The sequence below is a fragment of the Temnothorax nylanderi genome, unplaced genomic scaffold (genome assembly GCF_030848795.1).
Source record: "Temnothorax nylanderi isolate EJ_2023f unplaced genomic scaffold, tnyl_v1.0 TNYL_tig0002_pilon, whole genome shotgun sequence".
Classification (NCBI taxonomy): Eukaryota; Metazoa; Arthropoda; class Insecta; order Hymenoptera; family Formicidae; genus Temnothorax; species Temnothorax nylanderi.
In genome coordinates, this window is record NW_027249064.1 from 3,846,164 (window position 1) to 3,866,995 (window position 20,832).

Sequence of the window (20,832 nt, forward strand, 5' to 3'; positions counted from 1 at the left end):
GTAGCGCAATGCAGCAGCGACCCGCTGACCAGGTAAGAACGCGCGGTCTCCCTGCTCGATCGCTCTCAGCGGGAGGTCCGGGCACCATAATTCCGCCTTCGCCTTCGCCTCTGGCGTCATTACGAGATGCGTGGTGCGCGTTACACCGGCGGCTACCAGGCGACTCGTTGGACATAATCATGACGAGTCTTTTCTATCTCCTCACCATCGTCCACCTGACTTCTCAGAGGCAGATGACACCTTAAAAGCGAAGCCCAACGCAGGGGGTGACTCCTTCTGCCGATTCGTCAGGTAGAAAGATACCTGCGCGTCTGCTTTTAGTCGTTGTCGGTGCCTGATGTCACTTGCCTCTACGCTTCGAGCAGATGAGTCACTAATGAGAACGAGCTGTGGCAGGATCGGCCGGGCGAAGAGCAGAAGCTTAGAGTATTACCATTCGACGAGGCTTATCTCGCTCTCGCGATCGTCTCGGTCAGTGGGTGCGTCATCTGCTGATGGCGATTAATTAGTCGCCCGTGGAGGCCGCGCCGATCTATGAACATCATTACTTGACGATTCGACTTGGATAGATCTCGAATGTATAGCTTCCTGTATCGCCCACAGCAATATCTTATCTTAAAATAACGTCTCGCGGAATTACCAATTTTTATACAAGACACAGTAAAGTATAAATTTTTATCATACAATTCTTTCAATAAATTGATCAAAATTACTTACACAGAAACTATTATTCTAAAATAGATGGGATAAATGTGAGATTTTATTGTTTGAGAATTGAGACTTAATATGTGCAATATATTTGGATTAAACTATATTATCTCTGCAGCGTATAGAAAGAGGACCACCATTTTTTTTTACCGACAAATTGACAGCGTTACTTTCGCCTGTTGGCTTGCATACTGCATCCGTATGATGTAAAAAAATCGTGGGAGGCACGACGTGCCAAAGTGCGACATCATCGTAACGATAACGAGTACTCGCGCGACGAGAGCGACACGATCAAAAGCCCAACGTCGCTCGTCCATCCGTCGCCTCGCCGTGTATAGGTTCCGTCCGGTTGAACCCTTGCATGTCCAATTAATTCAATGAGTGAATCAGGCCCCATTCCACCGCCTGGCTCGTATGTAACGTTTTAATGATACTCCCCTGTCTCTCGGCCAGATGACTCCCGATGGCTATCTGCCCCTGACCGTCGGGCGGCACACCCCTATGGACGACCCCCTGGCATCGCGCACGTGCCGCGTAGAAAAAAAAACCACATGTGACGGAATATACGCGCTGGCTCATTACGATATGTCGGATGCTTCTTCCGGCAGTTCCGGCAGGTACGACACGGGCGTTTCGTAACATTTGTTCCTAGCTATAGTCGACACGTCATTTTTTGCTCAGAAATCTATGGGTGTTTAGAATTCGCATTTACCGTTTACCATCTCTGCTGTAGTGAAAGTAATCCTTTTATAGACTAACTTTCACCTATGCGAGATTAATATCCTATTTCTAGAACTTTGATCTGGCCGATGCGATGCTGACTTTTCCCAAAGAACTCTGAAGAATCTTCCCGATGTTACAACTTTAAAGACAATTCTTAGCAACTAAATTAAAAAATTAAGCTTTGAAGATAATTTAGATAATAGATATTAACTTTACTTTTAATACAAAAATAAATAATAAATATATCATGGAAGGACATAAAACAAATTTATCCTCGCATGAAAAATAAATTTTTTCGAAGAAAGATATGTTTATCGGAAAGAGATAACTCGCATATTGACGATGCAACGAAGAACGTCACGATTCTGTCAGTGACACTAATTGAGAATAACGTACATCTTTGTGTGCCGCGACGACGGCGGCGATGTTCTTTGAGGCCTGATGTGAGAAGACACTTAGGGTGGGCGTACTTACTAGAATCTCGTCGCTGGGACGCGAGATTATACGCACGCCCGTTACACTTCGCGAGAAAGAGGGAAGAAGAGAAGACGTTCAGGGCAAGAGTAAGAGGAGCGTTAAAGCGAGAACGGACCACGTATGAGCAGCGTATAGTGCGTACGTCTCGTGGGATACATACTACCCTAGGATGTTGGAATTATTGCCCCGTGGGCCGGCGACTGAGCCACAAATGGGACAGGTTGTTTCGCGTTGGTGGAAACGAACGATAAATCGCGGAAATTAAATCGCTGCTATCGCTTGTCGATAGCCGTCCGGCACGGACAACGTACGAGTCGCAGCGGCCACAAAGGCGAAGTGGTCGTCTCGTTTCATTATAAACGAGTTATAATTTGATATATGATGATCCTGCGGATATGCTTTCCGTAATTCCAGGGCATTCAAATACGTTGACGAATGGCCAGATACAAAAAAAAACTTATTCTTAACAATATAAAACCTTCATCTTCATAGTTCCGAAAAATATAATTTGGACGGAAAAGAAAAATTTCTTTTAGTAGAAATTAGGAAATACAGTAAATAGTTAATTAATTAATTAATTATTAACTAAGTATTAAAATTTGAAGAAAATTAGCAAATCACGCAAAATTATAATTACAAAGCGCATTGATTAATTACAGAATTTTTATTAATTCATGAGATTATCGCGCGGGAGAAGCCGGGCGATCCTTAGCTTCACGTCACACGCAATCGCTGACGACAATAGCCGTTGTTCGCTCCTGAAGAACACTCCCGTCTTGAGGAGGATCGTGTTTGAAGTAAGGCACCGTAATGCCCGAGCGAGCGGCGGCCGGAACGCCGGCGGCCACGAAGATCCCATCGCATAAGGTACACCGGGCATAGCGTGCGGAGTAAATGTTCCAATCGTCGTCGTGCCCTGTCCACAAATTATTCCTCGTGTTCTGCACGATGCGCAGCACGAGCTCGGCGCACACGCGCGCATCGCCCCCGAGTACGTGCGCACGTACGAGAGTTCACGGCTCCGCTCCGCCGCGGCGGCGGTGGCGGCGGTGGCGGCGGTGGCGGCGGTGGCGGCGGTGGCGGCGACGGCGGCGGCGGCGGGTGCAGCAACTCTTCCGCTCATTCCGAGAACCGAGTATCTCGTCTGCGTTCTCGTAGAGAGACTCCAGCGTCTTGTCTCGTATGCCACGATCGACCTAGCCGGAGACTCTTCGATACTCCTCCCTTTCACCCCCCGAGTCTCAGGGCGCTGTATTCCGAACGACCAGTCGGCACGGACAACGGTAGAAACGGCTTCGAGAAAGAGAAGTCGCACGAACGCGAGGAGGAGAACGACGGCGGAGAACGGTAGCACGTGTGGCTACATCGATTCGTTTCTCGTCTTCTTGCGGCGAAGTAGTTAAGACGTTTCTTCTTCCCCCGGGGGCTGGCGTCGTGACGTGAACGGCTCGTTCCGAGTCGAGCTCTGTTATTATTATCTGCTTGCACTGTTAACGCGCGCGATTGTCCCGAGGGGTTTAACAGGCAAAAAAGGACGATGCGCAGGCAGAATAAAACGATAGAGAGAAAAAGAATGAGCTGTTGACAATGAAAAGCATGAGAGAGAAGAGTACTAACGTTATAGTATCCGCTCTATTTAGACGAGAATTATCGCGAGAATTATAATGCTCTCAAATTATATGATATTATATAGTAGATTAATGTTGCCAACTTTGTTAGAAGTTAACATTTTGAATTACGAGAGTTAACGAAGCTGATGAATAAAGGACACAATCGAGCAGCGAACGGTAGCGGGTAGAGCGTTCGACGGTCTATTTTCTTCGAGCGGGCGATAGTCAAAGTGCTCTCGTTTGTTTCTCGTTTCGAGTCGTGTCGTTCGCGTCGTGAGGAGCTCAGGCGAGCAACGCCTATCTCTCATCTGCCGTCCACCTGTATTCCTCGTATTGTCAGCACGTGGAATCCCGTGGAAATTAACGATTGACCCCCGCAAGAGTCTGGCGCTTATCTGGCTCGCTCCATCGCGGCCGTGGAGAGTTGGAGAGAACGTTGCGGCCGCGGTTGCGGGCTCCCATGCGCGCGCGATCGCAGATATGGCGGTGGCGGCAGCGGCGGCGGTGGAGGAGGCTGTGCGGTCGAATAAGTATATCGCCGACTGACGCGCATTTACAGCGCGGATACAGGATACTCGAGGCTTGAAAGCGAAATGGAAATTGCGAGATGCGAGCATGGATAGGCAGCGGACGTACGGCAACCGATGTACATTTATCGCCATTAATGCTGTTGCGGCTGAAAATTTGCTTCTTCGAAAATTGAATATTACACGAAAACTTGTCCTCTCCTCGCCTCGTCTTCTTCCGTATAGTGTATCCGCCGAATTAGTCACGTCAATGTCAAATTGGCCACGTGAATCGCGCTACCCCTTTCAGCGGTTGCACAATACGCGGGAAAAACAATGCAGGACACAATACAGAATAGAGAGTGACTAGGAGCATTTCAAGGGCCGCATTAGCCGCGATCGATTGAAACGCACAAAAAGCAGGTGCTTCTTCTCGGTCTCTAGCAGCGAGCGAAACAGTTTCTTTGAGAGAATGAAGCCGGTGCGAATCGCCGGAACGAATAGAGCCGACAGGTTCTAGATCCTCTCCTTTCTTGGCCCCCATCGTTCTTACCACGACTCTGACGTTTCAATTAAATTCAAGGCCCGATTCCGTCTTCAAGCGAACTCCGTTAGCGATGCAAATAGAAGGAAAGTGATAATTGTGCAGGCGCGCTTCTCTAGAAACTTAATATCTTATTCTTGATCATAAACTCACTCGTACTTAATATATTGTAATTAAATTTCAATGAAAAATTTTATTCTTTTTTTAACGCAAGATATTTTAGTGATATATTTTTTATTCTCATCAATAAAGTACACCAATAAGATAATATAATAAGATAATATATAAGATTATATAATATATAAAGATAATACTGTGCAAATTTAGATATATGTTGCGAGATATAAATGTCAGCCAATTTGTAACAATGCGTTATTATAAGACAATATTTTTTCGAGTGCACGATTTACTAACGATACGTTGCATCTCTCTCGGAAGTGCAACAGTCCCCGGGAACATTATGCTTTCCTTGCTTTATCGGACAGTTATCTTGAAAAAGAGATGTCCCAAAGAGCAGTCATGTGCCCCCCGGGTAGAAAAAATAAAGATTAATAGTATTACTGCCGCACGTGCGAGAATAATGACGTGAAAGTTGAAACCGAATGACAGCACAAAATCTGAAATCGTTATCAGATGAAAACGTATCGTTCTTAGAAACTTTTAAAAGATAATACACAAAAATTATGGCAAAATTTACTATATATAATACATCATTCATGCAAAGCGGCGGGGAAGATATTTCAAATTAGACCCAATTTAATAATGCTATTAATTGAAATTTATGATTACTAGTGAGTTCTGCACAATAGTTCTATCTAGCTTTGAGATCCGTAGACACCTGCTCGCTGATACAAACAGCTTCAGGGCCCGCAGACGTCTCGTAGAAAAACGAAATCATCGTAGAACCGCGCCCATGCCGAGCGCGACAACCCGTTAAACCCACTCTGGACTGCGTCCAGATATCATCGCGAATGCTAAACAGAACAGAGGGGGCTCCACGCTCGTCCTTCTTCTCGTCGCCCGTAACTTTTGCTCGATACGCCACGTCGACCCCACCCGCGAGGATGGGCGACCGTTTGACGGCGTACACGTGGCAAATCGATCGCGATAGCGTATACGGGGGAAGTCTTCGTCGATTTATGACGCATAAAATTCTCTCACCGGTGGAAGGTCGGTCGAAAAGAATTCAGGAAACAAAAGGATACATTGATTCGAAGTGTTCTGTCATTGCGCGCGCACTGATAACGCGCTACATCCTGGCACGTTGAAGCATTGTACTCTGCACGCTGATTTGAATTTATAAGCGCCGCGATGCGTCGTTGCTCGTTCGAGAACGTCTATTGTGCGGCAGATCGGGGGGCGTTGTTTCAACGCGTAGACAAACGTCTTTTCCCTCGGGATCTCGAACTTCGATTGAAACGTAATTTACGAGGTCAGGAGAGATCGAAGTTTACGTTAGAACGAGTTACTTACAATGTTGAATTTTGAACTTACAATACATTTCCCATAATTTGTACAAATCAATTAAATGTAAATAGTTACATATAATATTATAGATAATAATTTTTTTGAAATAATTATCGGAGCAATTCAATAAATATTCTCTAAAAAGAAATATATATATTTTTTAGGAAAGGACTGTTTGCAGAAAGTTTGCCGTAAATTCTACGGGCGTGGTCTAAATTGTCCATGACCGTCGTTTATTTTCCCCGTCCATCTCGGGTTCTCGCCGTATCTCTCCGCGCCTATCCGGCACGGTTATTTGCAGGAAGGAGGTCGGAGGAAGCGTTTATATAAAGAGAGACGATCGTCATCGCGCAATGAGAGTATAGGCATAGGTAGGTGCCCCGTACGTGGGCAAGTCAGGAAACGAGGGCACTCGAGGATATCAGAGAGGATACCAAGTAGACCTCCCTCCTACCCCTCTTTTATTAATAGGGACAATCCAACGTCTGTCACGGGACAATGGTCAGGACTACGCCCAGCATATCGGCCTCGTATATGCTGAAGTCGCGGTGTATTGGATCGGCGTATGTGTTCACGGATCCGTAGGTCGTAAGTTCGTGCGGGTTCGAATCGGTACGTGTTTCGAGGTGGCACACACGTGTCCCGCACCTCCGCGACTCGACCTCGAAGACTCGTACATAATGCCCGGGGAAGAGGCATTCGGTGCATCCACCGTGCAAACGGGCCAACTAACTTCTCGGGCCCTGCACGCTCGTGCCACGAGTCCATGACAGAAGGCACTCCTACGTGCGAAGCGGCCTCTTCCTCTTTTTTCTTCGCGACCGATATATCTTCGCTACCACGTGTTTCACCATTAGCGACGCGTTACGCCTCTTTAAAGTAACATTAGTGTTGACGCGATGCGTTGCGGGAAAATTTCATAAATTATATTCTAACGTAGCCCAATAATTCCTGAATAAACTTCCATTGTTACACGCTTCTATTTTAATTATTAGAGCTAAAATTTAGATTCAATGAAAAATAACAAGTTGCTTAAAAAGACTGGCTTGATTTAATTTACTTGAAATTAAAAATAGACATCGCGCGACTTAATAGCTGAAATATTTGCAATCAGCAGCAGCACCGATCTCTTTACTATGCAAACGATCCAACTAACTTCTGTGTCCTTCGGGCTCGTGTCATGACATCGTACGAAGGAAGTCCCCCTTCTCTGATGTCTCAAGAAGGTTCTTACATATTCAGGAACCTTCTTCCATGGAACCCGATAACTGCCCGCGAGGTCACGCGTCGAAGCACCAAGCGGACCGATCGACTCGCCGATCCGGTCGGAGTCCTCTCTCGTGAGCTTATATATAAACGGTCGTTCCAGCGCAATCGGCATACTCTCGTATGCACAGTGACGATTCCGTCGCGCGACAACTGCGCTTTCGAAGCGTTGCGCGATGCTGCATTCTCGAGCAGAGTAATAACAATAAAAGAGTTTAAAATTATCGTATAGCAATGTATAAATATAATAATCTCTAATTACGATCATTAATATCAATCAAACTTTTTGTTATATCTCGCCGGAATTTTTTTAATTGCAAAAGATAATGATTTATCTATGTTACACCTGCATGTACACTAATTATCGCATTTACTTCATTCTCTAGCGTAATTTTAATTAATACCATAATTAATACAAGTAAAAATAAGTAAAATAAGTAAATAAAATAAATTAATTGCCTCGCTCCCCTCACGACCACCTCACCAACCACCTCTAAAGAACTTTATTTCACGCCGGTAAAGCGTATCGGGCAGGATGATAAATTTCGATTAAGCTCGGTTAACCATTAGCTCGCAATTTTCTGCGCCCTACAAATTAATTTTCTCGGTTATAACCGGAATCTCGTCGGGTGCAAGATACACGCGACTCGTGGAGCCGGTCGTAAGAAACGTATGGGCGTCGCTGTTTTCTAACGCTCGGTCTTTAATATTCGATCATCCAGAAAAAAAGAAAGGAGGGTAGATATATGTCTGTGGCGAACGCTTATCGGATATCGGCGGACATTTTCACCACAAAACGCTTGGACATCATCATACTTTCGTACTGCGCCGTGACGAAGTACCGTGTTGAGTTTTTGGCAGCAGCTTGTGCTGGGATAAGGACGTTTTTATCGCGGTGACACGTTTATAAAATTCTCGAGGATCGAGGATCGCTCCATTGAGCCCCGGCAAGGCTATCGGAAAATTCATACCGAGCGCCGCACGCGCGCAAGCCGAGCGCATGGCTCCATGTCGCGGCATCTTTGTCGGCGGGGCCGGTTCTCCATCATCGCTCTGCCGATAGGAAGAGGGATGCGCGAACCCGACACAGCCGGATGAGGAAAGAAAGAGATAGAGAATGAGCGAGAAAGAGAGATACCTGCGTGGCGTTCGTAGACTCGACCGAGAGACGAACCTGCTCGGCTCTTACCGGTCGAGGCGCTCATATATTAATTAGTACGAGAAGTCCGAGTTATTATTGGCTCGAAATTAATAGACCTCTCCGCGGATAAATAATCCGTTGCCTCCTACCTCCTCGGACCCGTACGGACCGTTCCGCACGCCGAAGAGATGAAGGAGGACGGCGCGAGGACCGGAACGGTCGACATGCGCGACGTGTTTATTGGCGCGGACTCGACGAGTTCCTCTTTGTCGAACAAGTACGGGCAATTAGTTTCGTTCGGATTTGTGTTTTACGTCGTCGCGTCACCACCGGATGACGAGTATTAACGAGCGGGGCACGCGCGCGTTACGCAAAAAGCGCAATGAGGATGAAGCGCGCGACGCAAGCGGGTGAAACTTCGTGATACTTGTATTGCAAATTTAAATATATTACCGTCGCTTTTGTGCGCGACATGTATGTATCTGGACGCAGCAGGATATTAAAAAACAAAAACGAATGGTGAACGTATCATTTGTTAAAACGTAAACGAATGGGGGAATCGAGAGTCGATACTCTTCGGACGATGCTAGACGTACATTTATCGCCATCGTTCGGCAAATCGCGAGCGAAATATCGAATTTCCTGGCGCGCCCAGAATTGAACGATGCCTAACCATTGTATCGCCATCAAGATCTACTAGACTAGCCGGCTCGTCGAGTCGTTTGTAAGGCTATTGTCGGACTTGACAAATGTTTTTCCATCCAAACGCATACGCTTACACGATGTTATTACGAAGCCTCCATAATGCGAGCTGTAATTTATGAAACCACGCCTGATTTCACCACAAATACGGACGCGTAACAATGTAAAAAATTAGTAAATAAAAACGGACAGTTACTGAAGAAAAGATCCGTGATCATCCGAAGCTAACACAATCAATGCTACCTTCATTAATTTCCCCTGTTAATTCCGAGAAGGCTATAACGCGATTCATATAAATCTCGCAAGATCATCATGTATGTGTGTATGTGTCAAAGTGTTAAGTACAGATATCTCTGTCTGTGTCCTCGCAATCATAAATCATGGTCCACAAGCAGGACCAATTCCAGCTGCCACATATAAGACACCCTTTCCTCTCGCTATCTGAAAGTCCCGAAGAGCCCTCCACGCGAAACGACAAAAAAAAGGAGACGAGTTCTTCGGGGCCTTTTGAGAATCTAGCCGCAGGTTGCGCAGGTTGCCCCGGATCCTTTCCGAGCGTGCTGCCGGCTTCAGGGTGGTCTCGAGGCCTCAGCGCGGGAGTAACGGGCGACACGGGCAACGTGCTTCGCATCATATATCCCTTCCACCCAGCGCACCCACTCCGGTGTGCCCTTCCATCCCCCTCGCCCGGCATCATAACCGTCTAACAAATGGCCGACAGATTAGAACTAGAAACGGTACGCGCGCACCGTGTCCCCCTCGGGCCCCGCCGCCTCCCCCGGACCCCTTCATCGGAGAAGCTGCGAGCGTCGGTGCCTTTCATGAAACTGAATCTCGTGGGGGCCCTCGTCCATCCCCCGTCTCCCCCTTCCCGACGTGCAACCAGCCAAGATAACAGGGCAATAATTCAAGAACTTCACGATACCAGAACTCTTGGGAGTCCTCACCGTGAAAGATTAGTCACGGACGTGTCCAGGATTGCGTCCTCCTCTTTTTACTTTGTCGTGCCTCTTCTTCTCGGCTCGGAAAACGGTCTAAAGCGAACGTTATATAAAGCGAAGAGACAATACGATACCGCTCCGCGGACATTTCCGAGCATATTCTAAAGATAAGTAATTGCGGTTATCACTGAAGCCATCGTTACGTATAAGGAAAATCATCGTATTTGCTCTAGTGCTTTCTCTTTTACGAGAGTTACACGAATGTGGATCTCAGCGCGCTTGTAACGCTGCTAAAATTTATACGAGTAATAAGAGAGAATAGTACAGATATATCAATGAGGTAAATTATTAAGAGAGAGGAAGATTGTGTATGAAAATCCAATGAATAAAAGTTTCCACTTTCACCTAGCTAATACAACACGAATTCCATCATAATTCTCTAACATATGTATCATTTCGTGCTGATTCTGCTCGGTATTTATATCCTGAATCTAAACATGGCTTGATAATGTACACGTTCCGAGAAAATGGTACGTTTCCGTCAAATTGACTACTTTTAGAATTTCACTTCTCGCTGAAACGAGCGTTTGCGAATCAAGATTGCGCGCGAGGATCTGTGTCACGTCGTCTCGTTGTGCTATCAGTTCATTTTCCGGTAATATCCAGAGCACGTGGGAGAACAAATCACATGCAATTAGGATCGTCGCTAAATCCGGTCTCGTTACAAAACTGATGGCGCCTAATGGTGTAAATCCATAAATCTATGTCAAAAAATAGGTTAAAGCACGCACAATCAGTGCGTTAACGTACTTATGCCTACGGTTGCATAAATGCAACTTTGTGGTACGCCTGATACAAAGAGCCATTGTGTCAGGCGTCCGTTATTATCTAAGGGCGACGTCTCGCTTCTACAATTCGGGTAGAAGTGTTACCTGTCAAGTATACCGAGCACTCCTTTATACTATTTTATTAATAGCATGACCTCAAGCAGTCACTCAATCAAGTGACACCTAGGACAACCTACATTGTGCGTTCATTATACATATATACGTACACGCATTTATACATCGTGATAAATAAATATCTTGTACAATCTTCCAGTCAAAGAGTTTTAATTGTAGCGTACCATTTACAAAGAAAGTCTATAAATGAAACAGCAAAGTTTAAAGTTAACAAAGATAGGAGGAGAGTGGCGGATCTGATGGACGTTTCTGATTTAATGCAAATGATTTTTCTCGCATTATAGAAAATGAAAGTTGTCTTTAATGAGATGTTCACTGAGCGTGTCGATCAAGCATACTTTTTGCCGCGCGCACGCAAAGTAATCAACAGGCGGACCGAGTGATCGGCATCCTAGCGGAGGAAATCGCGGACCACCCTGCATCTATCGGCCGGGGGGGTAATTAAGTGCTGCGGAGTGATAGGCTGGCGTGACCGACGATCATACATCGCGCCTCCGCGTTCGTGATCCGGGGCACGAGTCCCCCCGCTGATCGTTCCGATCCACGAATCGCTCGATGCGATCGATTTGTAGTACGTTCCGCGGAGATAATTACGATGGAAGACCGACACAACTCCTGTCGATCATTCCACATATCTTTCTCTTCCCTCGCACTTTGTTACCTGTCGTTAACGTATATACAATCGGCTTATGTTTGCCTACTTCTTCGATCCCACGTTAGTTGATAGTATATATCGCAAAATAGACTCAGATTGCACCAGCAGCGATAATTTTATCCCACAAAAAAGAAAGAATTAATGAATCTTATTTCAAAGTTGTATCCGGATACAATTTAATTTCGTCTTACGGTACTCATCCTACATTTTTTGTCACTAAGCTAGAACGTTATCAGCGGTATTACGAACCGAAGTCACCGTTAATGCCTGCTGGCAATAACTCAGGTAACCAATCCTCCTCGTTTAAGCCTGACACCGAAGAAGCTTTCCAAAAAGCTTATTAACGGCGCTAGCGCGCGCAAGAGGTTTCTTGCAACTGAGAACAAGCATGAGAAGAATCCTCAGGGCTAAATATGTGATCACATTCGCGCGCGTGTATGCGTGCGTGCGTGCGTGCGTGCGTGCCTCCTGCGTGCAAGAGGACGCGCCTATTGCGAGCAGGTTGCTTATATTCGCGGTTTTATGCGCACAGCCGCGCCTTCGCCGCTTCGATACTCCGGGCGGTCGCGAGATATACTTGCATCCATGCTTCTCTTTCCTCGTCGGCTCCTTTCAGGGGCGGACTGGTCATGAGACTTATCAAGACCTCGATGGACCGAGGAGACGCAAAGCAGTCGAACACAGAATGTACGCCGTGCACGTGCTGCATTAAAAAAAAAAAATTGTTAAACTACAGTAAATATTGCATGAAGTTTTTTTTTCCAAATATTCCTCTCTTTTTAATTTAAAACGGTTTTGTAAATTTTATTCAGTAACAATTTCTGAGCTAATCCGTTCCTGGCGTCTTTCCGATGCCATCTGCCACCTCTTCCTCTCACGGCGGCTCCATTTCCACGCGAGAGCGTCGCATGTGCGTACGCCTATTAATACATAGGCACATTTTACTATTAGTGCTTTTTCCCTCGCGCTCGCGACGATAGTCGTTGGAAAGATTATTACAACGATGCGATCGGTTGAGTGTGCGTAATGCCCAGATCGCCATAAACGCGGATTTACCACGATACGTGACTTCAACAATATTTTTATGGCGGCTACAGAGTCTTCCTTAACCATGTCGATCCGACGACGGTAATACTATACGTATGCTATTCTCGCTATACACATTCTGATTTTTTCCAAGTCTCGGTTAAGATACGCAACGCTTTACCATGGATGACATTTTGTATTGCGTGTATCGGAGTTAGTCCATAATATTCATAAAAATTCTCTAGTCTATAATAATGGAGTAATAAATATTAGAAGCCGATAACAGCAAAAAGAAGATAAGCTGCATTTTTATGGATTAATGCGGTATATAGAAAGCTGCAGGTGCAACTCTGAAGCAGCAAGCCGATCAAATCAAATTTGCTTTTCAGATCTTAAGATTATAACGAACAAGACTTAGGCAGTTTTCTGTCTGCAATCTCTTATGATAGCTTCGCGTGTGCTTGGCTATTAGTGTGCAAGCATATCTGCTGTAAACATTACTTCTGGTGCTGGTGCAACACTGCAGTAGATAACGATATTTCAACCCGATTCTTAATAACAAGTTGACCGGTTAAGTCATTTTGATTTATCTTATCTCGTGATTTCTATCCGTATTTAAAAAAAAAAGTTAACTAGGGAAAAGCGATAAATTTGTTATGCGGTTCGTAACATTCAAGTTCAATGTCATGTTTATGTGTTTTTCGGCCGTAATCACTTGGCGATTTTTCTCAAGTATCAGAACATTATTAATCCCGACAGAAATTTATCCCGATTCGATTGGATCGAGATTTATGCGCGATCGTTTCAGGTTCCTATCTCGGCGCCACAGATAGCCGCCGGTGCCATCTGATTCCCCCGAGTTTTGCCGGAGTCGCGACAATCGGCAGCCTCCGCAGAGGGGAGGAAATGATGAACGAAGTTGCGCGCGTAGGAACGATTTCGCGGCAATCGGCGCCGAGTTTCGAGCTAGCGCGTATCGTCCTGACTGGCGCCGGTTTTACGTGATCGCGGTACCGATACCGCGACGTTATCAATGACTCGCGATTGCAGAAACGCGCGATGGCGGCTTCCACGTTATAAATCAGCGGCGTTCGTTGCGAGTCCGCGGGAATCCGAGGGAGGTACCATTCGATCCGCCAACGGGTTCTTGATTATCCGGTTGCGATTATGTCGTACGACATGTATACGCGCAGAAAAGGACTCCGAGGAAACGAGAGAACCCGAAGTACTCGAGACATGCGGAGGAAGAGAGAGAGAGAAGAGAAACGGACCAATTGACACGATGGCTATCCGTCTAAAGTTCTAAAGACACATGCGTGTTATTAATTGGCAATGGAAAGCCGATCTACAATCTTCTGCCGTGCGTCGGCCGGCAAAACCCGTGGGCCGAGATAACGAATCCAATCTGACGCATAGGCTGTCTTTTTCGCATATGAGGAACACACACTGCGTTAATACACGATCGCGAATGTACCGCTTAGGTCGATATTATCTCAAATAAATGAAGGCGGACGACGGTAGTGAATTAGAAGCGCGCACAGGCGAGCGATTACATCATGTTGTTCGCATGTCGCGCACAGAAATCGCCCGAGACTCGATGTTATGATTTAAAGTCAGCGCCATACGAGATGGACTGCACTTGCCCCTAGGAAAAATCATTGCATGGAAAAACGAAGAAATCAACTTACGACCGTATTGAAAAGAGACATCAGCTGGAACTAAGTACCCGATGTTTCATTGGATGGAAAGTTAAATAGACACGCGAGTTTAAAATATCGAAATTGCATTAGAACATTCCCGCGACTCGTGTATTAGCCGCGGCGCCGTATGAGCGATGGCCGACACACCTCGGAATTACGTAGCGTTTCGAGGTGCCGGATGCGCGCGCGAGCGCGCGCGCGCGATCGAGTACCTGGGCACGACGGGCAGACAGACCTCCGGCTTATCGGCGCGGTGCAAATTATAGAACCTATAAGCCGAGCGCCATATCGCGGGGCGCACAAGCGAAGCCGGGCCCCAGAGCGATGCATATTCAACGGGCCCCCGGGCCTGGCGCGCGAGGCTCCAACGACGCGACAACAATCAGCGAAACAAACCCACTTATGATCAACAAGGGTATACGTCAGCCGCGCTGGACCCGCGAGCGTCTCGCGGACAACGTGTCCGCTGAATATTCATGAGTCTCCTACACGTATGCGTGAAGGAGGTGAAAGAGACATTGGCCGCGCGGCGAACTGGCAGGAGGGCTTTATTGTGATAGCATTGATTTGTCTTTTACACATCCCGGCTATCAATCGGTAACACCGCGACTCGGTACGTTCAGACTGCATTATTGAGTCGTTCATTTGATTGTATCAACCTCGTTGAGAATAATAAAATTTTTACTGTTTATCTTAAATGATGTTTACTGCTAATAGCGCAGTGGCACGGTATTCGGAGAAAACAGTATAAGAGCAGCACAGTTATCGCGCCGTAATGATCTGCAACACTTAAGCTTACACTTAAATGAATGCTTTCTGAATGCGTAATGGGTATGTTTCATAGCGCAAGATGTATGGCTCGGCCATTATTGAAATAATGCGGCCTATTAAAACGTCTATCAACGTGTCTCGTGTATTTGCTTTCCCGGCCGAAGAGTTCTTATTAAAAAGGTCCCGGCAATACGAATGTATCCTGGGTGTTATAGAGGTAATGAGCCTTACAGCCGAGCAATGGTGCATATCGGCAAACCTGATCACCGCCTGCCCCTCCAGCCTCGAAACTACATGCGCAACTACCGAGGATTGTGTCACGTTGCTCTCATTATATCTGATTTTCTTGTATCAGCGATAGAAATATACAAATTTACAATTATACACTAAATAAATTCAATAATTATATCAATTTTTTAAAGAGTTACTTATTTATTATACCTATTTATTATATTTCGTACGTCAATTAATCTCTGCATGACTACGAACGAATCTCGAGCGACGATCGTGTTTGAATTTCGTCAGCGAGGCCACGATCGCTCAATCATGCGTGTTAGGTGCCAACAATAATTCGTGCTCCGGTGGATGCATTCGAGGCCGCGAAGGTGAAACCTCGAACAGGTTGCGCAAGACTACTGTCATCGTTGTCCGTCGACCGAGGGACTGGATGGGGGAGTCGATAAGTGGTACCGGAGGAGAGCACGCGGTAGCGACAATTTTGTCGGACGGGCGTGGATCGGTCGACCACCGAAGCGTTGCCGTAATCAACGTGAACATCCGGCAGTAATAATTTATCGATCACTACGAGGTGTACAGCGGTGCCTCGCTGCTGTTAAGCCGTGAATGTTTATAAAAGGGTCCGATTTATATCGAAGCAACTAATTGATATCATTAATTGAAGGACGCCTCCACCACGAGGCGCATCACGGAACCGCAGTAACGATAACCGCGGCAAGCTTATGTACGGGAAGTGATCGTCGGGATATCACGCGTTCACGGTGTAATTGATTCCCCGCCGAAGTACAAGATACGCACGAGTACATAAATCAGCTTTATTCCAGCGCCGGCAACGTCGAGAATCGTTAACCGCGATCTGGGAGAGGGGGGGGAGATCTGACGTAAAAACGGCAGGACAGTTTAACCCTGTGCGGTCCGAATTATTACCTCAATTAACATCAACAAGTCAATTATAATTTGTCGATGCTTAATATGTCCTGTGTCCTTTCAAACTTTTATCGCCTCTGTAACGTAAGTTGCATTTACAAAAGTGCGTTTACAGTACTTTCTGTTTCAACATCGAAGAAATGATTATGGGTGCGAAACGTGCGTAACGCATCTTTATCTATTAACATCGCGAGATGAGACTGATGGTGATTACCTTCACTAGAGATGTCCGTCGTGGGGTTGTAGTCTCAAATTTCACGTTAGTCGTCATAGAAACAAGTCCGTATTGACACATCTCGCGTAGGCGATGGATTCTGCGAGAAAAACGCGCGTTTTCCGGTCAATTCTAGCATCCGTCCAAGTACTGCGAATCTGACGCAAGTTATCGATATTCAATAGGACGCTATCGGTCTATCTTCCTAGTCGTTAGACGCGCGAGAGTGCCTGTACGTTTCGCCGCTTTCCCGCGCATCTTTGCTTATCTATGCCTGTCCCCTCGCATCTTTCGTGCGCGTGTATGCGTGCGCGCGGTAAACGTGCGAGGGTCGCTGATCATGTCTCGCACGTCCGCGAGGACGATTGATTTATCACACGCCAGGAGACAGATTGCCGCACGGCGCTCGCCCGACTTTGCCCAGGAGAGAAAATATTCTCTCCTTCGAGGGAGAAGAGGATGAAAAAGGGGGGATCTCCCGCGTGCAGGAGCAGAGATAGGCCGCGCACACGCGTGTACCCGCAGCGCTCGACTCCACTTATCTCGTTTCTTTCGGTCCCGGTCGGCTCCGCTGAGCGGCTCCGACGTAAATGGTACCAATAGAGACTAGCCGCGGAGAACGCGGCGTCGATAAAAGGTTCCGTTGCAACGCGTACTCTTGTGAAAAGCGAAAGCTCCGTCTGCAAAAATCGATCCGGTGAGTACTCTATTGCGCCAGTGCCATTTGCGTTTATCTTATATATTCAGAACAATTGTCCCGAATGCAATTTTGAATATTCTTGAACATCTCAAGATATTCGACAATATCCTTGAAAAGTTTTTGTTCGATTTTGTATGAAGTAAAAATAATCAAAAAGACTTTAAAGAAGATTATTGCATATTTTTACATTAGCCATGACCGTATGCCGTATATCATTACAATTAGTAATTATTTGAGAAATGTGGCTATAATATGTGTACTTTTCATTTTAATACTCTCGACTACCGAAACATTTTATTTACGGTCAAATAATCATGGACAAATTTACAGTGGCACGTATACCAGCAGGTTGCCGCTTCAGCAACAGGTTGTTGACTGCGGGAAAGGAATCAGGTGGCTCGAGGTTAGTGGAAGATAAGCAGGTTCAAGGACCAATGTCCTCCCGCCGACATTCTCTACACGGCGCTACGAACGAGATGAAAGAGCGTGATGAGCGAGAGGTATGACGGTGGGGAACGCGGATTGTGTCCGAGACTTTTCGTAGGGAAGATAACAACTTGATAATGACCGGCGACCCAAGGTCCCGGGAGATAACTGAATGGTAAACATCTCGGGTTCGGAGCTAGCTCGTCGGTATTTGGATCCTTGTCGAGAGTTGCGCACGGGGATCATTATAGTGATTAATGCTGATGGGAAGTCCCGATAGCGCTGATTTATCGATGTCACCGGCAACGGATCCAGCGAGACGGTGTCGAGATAAATCGTGGACGCACATCCTCTCGCGCTTTCTTCTTGCCCGCTTAGAATATAAAGCCCGCGAAAATAACGCCGCCATGGGAATCTAACGTCGCGCGCGTTCCAGGAGTCAGAGAGAAGAAAGATCGATTCACGTCGGCGTTGACTTGAAAGACAGAGAGAGCGGTGTTCTCTTGACGGTGCGAAAGTCTTCAACATTTATTGACACTACATTTTTGGAAACTCTTATCACTGCTATTATAAAGTCTTGCAATAATTAATAAGCGTCAGTGTGACTGAACGATAAAAATGATAATCACGGACAATCTGATCTTGTTCGCTAGGTGGGAGGTCGAGCTTTGTATACTTATAAGGCTTGCCCTCTCACAACAGACCGGCATCGTAACGTGTATACGCGAGGGACTTTATTTATTTAATCGAGCTGAATACATTAGTCGTGAAAGATGTGCCATGGAGAAACATTCTGATACCTACATTATGTTGATAAGAAAACCTCTATTCTCTTTCCGTTTGATTGTATAAATAAGATTATTCTTAAGAAAATTTAGACTTTTAGATATTAGAGAAACTATCCTTTGTCTTAGTGACATATTCTTGTTAAAAAACGGAAATAATACAAATAATTTGTACAAATAATTATTGGAATGAACAACAACCACTTATACTTTGAAATCATTCAAAGGATATTCATTCAGCGAGATAGTATGCAAGTTCAAGTGAACCTCGTAAAATTTGGTGAATCGTCGTGCGGCCGAGGTCTGCGCCCGTGCGACAATCTCGGCCGACATGTGGGCGGAATAAAAATTATATATAGCGCATTGTCTCCGTCCATTTTGCCCGTCGCGCCGTTCGTCTCGGTGAGATATTAGGAAAGTGGCGGACATTACGGCCCTCCGCGAGAATACAGTTCTCTTAGCGCTGCAAACGGAGCTTCCCTGTTTCGAGCGGAATTCGTGTCCGAACCATTCAGATAGAACACGGCAATGCAATAGGCCGTGTATAGTAGTTCGGGCCCCGGGTTAAAGAGACGTGGCCCGCCGCGAAGGCGATACCTTCTCGAGCACGCGAGATGCGCGCGGCGCGGCGTCGTTTATAAACTCGCCATTCAAATCCTGCCTCACATATGATAATTCGCCGTGAACCAACCTAACCGGCCACCAGGGATCTCGAGACCTCGCCATGGCGGGTAGTAGGTAACGGCGGCACGGACTTAGCCCCGATAAGCCCTGGAGCTCTTTGCCCCGGACCACCCCTGAGTGAATGCGCATAGAGTCGAAAAGGCATCCGAAGTGTTATTGAGGCTCTTAACCGTCGCGTCGCGCGCCTGAAATACTATCGACCTGCGACGCGCAGATATTTGACTGCATTGCATATTTTTAGAGAATTAGTAAGCGCGAAATACTGCTGATTTTTTTTGTATTCTAATGATTGTAATTTTTAGCCAGTGCCTAACGAATTAAATATAATAAAAGACAGTATAATATCTATTTATACATTAAGTAAAAATCTGCTATATAAGTTAACTGAATTAATTGCAAAGAAATTTATATCCAGCAAGCGACGTCTCTATCATATGCGACTCTTGCACGTTGACGTCAGCCTTGACGTCAAGTGCCACTTCGTTATATCCATCGTTTGAAAGAAGGCAGTCATTTCATGCGGGAACCTTCGGAAACTGCGCGCATCGTCGAGAAATACACCGCCGAAAAATTCGTCTTGACTTTAACGACGGCGGACCCGCCGCGTCGTTATCGATTTACTCAGTGCCCGTCGGGCCCCACCGCGACCCGCCTCATACCATTCCGTCCGGCAACATACAAATTTACCTCGTTATCCAACGCGCGCGACACGCCGCCGGTGTAGAGTATTCGTTGGCGGTTGCTCGTGGCACACGTGGGGTCCGCGGGTGCCCCGCGTGCCCCGCGTGTACGCGCCGCGTCGATACGCGCGGCTAAACAAATCCGCCGACTCTCGGATACGCGATAAATGTCGGCGCGGCGACGCCGTATGGGCTCGTATGGGCGACAGTTAGGTGCCCACTTTCCCCACGTGGAAGGCCGCCGCGCCGGTCCGGAGAAAGAAATGTGGCGCTTAAATAAGAGGTCGGCGCGGGGAGCGGGCGCGGGTACGAGCGCGCGGAGCCGGAGGAGGTAGCAAAGATTACCGCGTGCGAGGCCTCGCGAGACGCGCGTATAAGTAAGATCTCGGGATTTTATGTCGTTACCTCACACGAAGCTGCCGGACCGAGCTGGCCGTTAAGAGAGCCTCTCTTATTCCTCTCTCTCTCTCTCTCTTTCTCTCTCTCTCTTTGCTCTCCCTTCTCCCCCGAAGATTCTTATTCTTATTGTCCCTCTCGTCGTGCCCGCCGCAGACTGGCATCTTCCTCCTCTCCTCTCGGCTCGGCTCGCCGATTCGCCCTTCCCCTCGGCGCTATATCGATTCTCCGCAGGTCGTGGGTGGCTCGAGTGTTCGGCATGTAAACAGGTGTAAGCGGGATACGCGCTTCCTCGCGATGATTCATGCGTATCCGTGAATACGCCGCCTAATAGTGCGAGCGGCAGGCTACAGAACATTTACACGCGAAACTTAGGTATCGCGGAATTACACGCGGCGAATGAAATCCGATGAGTTCACTTTTGCAATAAGGATTATATATTTATACGTAGTCACTGTAGCACGCGCCATAAAAGTGGGAATGCTAGACTATCGTGATTGCACGTCGCTACGGCACATAAATGCCGGCATTTAATTCTCAACAATTAAATTCTTAAAGAGCCAAATTCGTAAAAATTAATTGCA